At 32.0% G+C, this 4910-nt stretch overlaps 1 long non-coding RNA gene across 1 annotated transcript; it reads right to left on the bottom strand.

Annotated features, from left to right (window-relative positions):
- Nucleotides 1-2093: 2093 nt before the first annotated feature.
- On the bottom strand, nt 2094-4360 carry LOC148788033 (uncharacterized). The gene is made up of 2 exons (XR_016065574.1): nt 4203-4360; nt 2094-4072 (listed from the first exon to the last, which is right to left on the bottom strand). It is a non-coding gene; the product is annotated as an uncharacterized LOC148788033 (long non-coding RNA).
- Nucleotides 4361-4910: the final 550 nt, after the last annotated feature.

Raw genomic sequence — 4910 nt, 5'->3', positions numbered from 1 at the left:
TTGAGTGGCATGGATATCTCACTCCCATGAAATATGTAATTTATCTTTTTGTCACACGCTTCAATTGTTAGGAGGTCCACCACATTATCCCTTTCTCTGAAAGTGTACACAAAATTACATTTCAAACTTCTCTTGCAAAGCATGAATTTAAGCTAAAATTGCCGCAACCACTAGTTGCCTCTATGTTGTGACATTGTCAGTAAAGAAATATTTTTAGCGTTGATTTCTATCTAGATTCTTTCGAAAGCATATTCTTCAACTTATTTAAAGCATTAATAAAAGGATCATTTGATCATGTAAATACTCAAAACTACAAATACTGCATCTCCTTGGTTATTATGCACAACCTTGCATGCTCCCACCTCTTAGGATTCTCTTAAGCCGCACTATGGCAGGAAGTTCGTGTAGGAAGTGAATCCATGTGTCATCAACATTTGAATCACTTATCCTTCGTTGTCTTTTAAATACATTTGCTTTGGAAACAACTATAACTGGTGATGCACTCTCAAGATGATCGTTCAAGCTCAAAAACAATGACCGAGGTGTTTGGATTGTTTCATGTCGTCCCAGCAAATCATAGAACAAGCTACGATACAAGGATATGTCCCTCAGTTAAGGAGCATGTTGTCGGCTTCCATTAATGATGAACTTTCATTATCGCCAAATCCGCTATTAGAAGCTACAACTGGAAAAAACTAGCAAGGAATTCCAACACCTTCGCACTTTAAAACTTCGAAAGAACATATGTGCAATGGTATTAATATGGGAACAACACTAGGAATTAAATGCCACTGCTATCGTTTGTTGACCTGTAATCAGTCATTCAGCAATTGCCATGAAAATGTTGATATTGAAGGTATAATAGTAGGTTGTTGAAAACTATAATAAATGTTGAAGAACCATTGCATCACAAACTAAATGCAAAGTGACATTAATCAAAAGATCCCTATCATATGAGGGCCGCTAAACCACTTGTCTGTAGAATTCTCATTTAGCATTACCGCGACATAAAATGTTTGTTTTAGAAAAGAGTTTACATGGGTTACCAGTATGTCATTTTTGTATTCATACCATCATCTCACCAATGGTTATAACTATTAAAATTGACATAGATGACATCACCCTGATTCAAAAACCACTATACTGCATAGCCCTATCGAAAATCTGCCCGTATTTGGTATATCATGGAAACCACCACCATCAATATGAATTTTTTTTGTGGTCATTTAATCGTCTTAGCTTCCCCACAACCACTTTTATAGCATCTTTACCACCCTATGTGCATGCCCAAATAGAGTTGTTTCAATATTGTCACTCTTTAAGTTGGCCACTTTAGATTTTGGTCACTAACACCTTCATCACAAATTGCATCATCACCATGTTACATGGATATAGCATTGTTCTTGACACATAATGACATGTTGCACCACCATTTGTATCTGCAGGTAGTGATCGATGCATTGCCGCCTTTCTTACCCGATATCTTTCATTCCAAATCCACATGAAATACTTCATGACAGCGGTCCTCTACCTAGTATTATAAATGGCTCTTTCAACTTGCAACAACTCCAATCTTGGTCATGGGTTATTTCTTTATTGATAGACTTCAGTGCTACTTGCAACAGCTCCAATCTTGGTCATGGGTTATTTCTTTATTGACAGACTTCAGTGCTAACTAAACCTTTGTAAAAGTTTGAATTTCTCTTCAACTTGTTATGAAGTGATTAAAAATCAAGCGTGCTGAGATGCTACTTTATCTCATGCTTAGTGTAAAGTATTACTAGCTTATCTGCATGAGCAAATTTGAAAGAAAACTAAGTTACATTGATCAAATTTCCGTTGTTGGATTATATTAGTTGTATAGAGTAATTTGGATCTATATATCAACAAAAATTGGTTACGTTGAAAGGTTAAAAAATGTAATTATAAGTAAGATATCCTGATTGGGAGTTTTCTAAAATGTAATTATAAGTAAGATATCCTGATTGGGAGTTTTTAAAGAAAATATACTTTGGATATGAAAAAGTTGGCAAATTGAGAAAGATGTATAGAACACTAAATAGACAGATGGATCAAAGAGCCGAGACCAGAAATACTAAAAGCAACATTTATTGTCCAAAGTATGAAAAACGACATATCAAGAGATCCAATTTTGTGCCAAGTAGGATAATGTAAGGGAGTTAACGCCTTCTAAATCATTGCATAGAAAATCAATGTTGTGAACTAAAAGACTTATTACAAAAAAAATAATATATGTACGGTGATGAAGAGAGAATATATAATAATGGCAACAATTAATAACTTATGGGGCTTCCAAACATGACAGAATGAGAAAGTTTTTTATCAACAAATCATAGTAAATAAGAAAATCTGTAAATAATTATGGAAGATACCCTAATTAATGTCTTCTCCTCTCCATTAATGTAATTAAAGATATTATATCGTAAGCCATGGTAGTTAGTACTCTAAGTTGAGGTCGCAATCTTTTATTGTGGTTTTATTTTTTTTTTCAATTTTAATTTTATTTATTTATTTACTATTCTTTTTCCTCCTTTCGTACTCTTTTCATTACACAAAATATTTCGGCATTTGTGATATTCTATTTTCTCCACAATACCCTCAAACGTTTATATTTTCTCAAAAAGAAAGTTGGTCAAGTAGATATCCAAATTTGGGATGTTCTCCCAAAGTTTTAAATTTGAATTATTTAATTAATCAAATTTTCAGGTTTCGAGTCAAAGAGATGCAATAATCATTTGGTTACTTAATCATATTATCATCATTCAACAATCAATTATAATGGTTATTGATGTATGAAATCTGCTCAACTATTTGTTTCCTCTATTTTTGTTCATTGTGCATAGAGAATTCAAATTCATGCTTCCCAAAATAAAAATTACTAATAATTTTGTTTTGTTGGTCATAGGGATCTCACATTATATCTTGTAATTGAGAACTTCCACCAAACTAATGTTAATTCAATGGTCATGGACTAAACACATGGGTGCTAGTCGCTGATCAAGATGCCTAAAGAATTGGGCTCAAGAGGGACTCAACCTAGGATGTGATTGACCCAATAAAGAAAAGTTGGTTGGTCGAATCTAGGCCAATCCTGGGCTAATTCCAAGTATCAATACTTGGGATAGGCCCAACCTAATGACCTATGAGCTCTTAACCCTGGGTCAAGTTAGCGGGCCACCCTAATCGAGCCACTTCTTTTTTTTAAATAATACATGACATATAAGTTTTATTTTATTTTTTTAGCTTAGCTATTCTATATTTTTTATACTTTTGAAACTCTAAAAATTTTACCTTATTCTTCTACTTCTATATTAGTACAACAATTCACTAAAATTCATTGTAATTTTTTTAAAAATGTATTTTAAATCTTTTTTGGTCTTTATGTGGTCATAGCTACTTCTATTTGTAGTTTTGATTGTTTGGTTTAATTTATAATTTATTTATTTAAAATAAAAACATAAATTATTTAAGTTTTTTAAAAAAGTATCTCATCTTCATTAAAGAAAAAAGAAAAAAAAAACAGGCACAATCAGGTTTGGTTTGAGCCTAGGCCAGGTCATCACCACTGCTTTTGCACTTTCTCTTCATACCCCGTTTTGTCCTTAATTTAAGGTAAAATTAGTGAAATAAAAATTACTGTTTTCAAATATGAGTTTAGTCACTGCAGCTATTGGTCATGGTAAGAAAATATATCAAAAAATAAGGATAAAAGAAAAGACAGGTTTTATTAAGCATGATTTCTATATCCTCAAGAATGGGTTCCACATTTCTTGTTTAACCTTAATTATGGAAAAAAATTTCTTAATATATTAAAAAAATTAAATATTTATTTTTTAAACTTTGACAGGAAAGGAAATTAAATAGATACAAATTGGAGAAACAAAAAGAAAAATAATTAACTATGTACCTGAGGCTCAATTAATCTTGCCGGCAGAGCACAAGAGATGGGATCCGGCGATAGCACATCACCGGAATCTTGACAAGATGAATTTGAATTTGGGTCAGATGAAATAATCCGACCAAAATCGTTAGTGTATGTTCTTGAAGAATTCTGTTGGAAAATTATATGGCAATGACGAATTAACAAATCGATTCAGTAAAAAGAACTAAAGAAGGAAAAAGAAAGAATTAAATGATTGAGAAAAGGAATAATGGAGTTGCCTGCACAAAATTCATCTTACATTTCTGGAGTTTTCCTCCATTTTTGGCTACCGAAGGATTCTGATGTAACGTTCCTAGGGCTCTCTAAGCGTATTACTCTATGGACTTGAACAGTGTTCTGTAGTGAGAGTGTTGAGGGAGAAAAGCGTGAGCAAATGTGAAGTGTGAGTGGTTGAGTGAGAAAGTGTGCGTAAATGTTGTTTCCGTATGTGTCAAAACACAAAGCTCGACAGGAGGTAGCAGAAGCCTCGGAAGTTACGTTCTCTCTTTTTCTGATAATTTTTTCCTATTAATTTCTTCTTTTTTGGTTTGTCATTATTAATATTATGTAATAATTAGACAGAAAACATTTTTAGAAACAAATGTATATATTGATGCTATCTATGAATACAATACAATAAATTATTTTCTATATTAGATTCCTCCATAATAGGCAAAAAAGAAAAAAGAGATAATATTTATGAAAATTGATTAAAGAGTTCATCAATATGTATGTATTTTTATATTGTAATCAAACATTTGACTTTACAAATTCGTTATACACAACTCCAGATTTTGAGTAAAATTGAAAAACTTAAAGTAATGATGAAGTTAAAATTGACACTCAAAAGTTGACACTCAAAAATGAGGTATACCTTTCTTGCAAGTTCGATCATTTTGAATTTTTTGAAATTTGATAATACTTTTACCAAAGGATCTATTGAAATTCGGATATTTTGAAAGAAATA

This window comes from Sesamum indicum, linkage group LG5 (genome assembly GCF_026168435.1).
Source record: "Sesamum indicum cultivar Baizhima isolate 11 linkage group LG5, ASM2616843v1, whole genome shotgun sequence".
Lineage (NCBI taxonomy): Eukaryota > Viridiplantae > Streptophyta > Magnoliopsida > Lamiales > Pedaliaceae > Sesamum > Sesamum indicum.
Note: the sequence above shows the minus strand (reverse complement) of the source record. Positions and strands in the feature narration are given on the sequence as shown.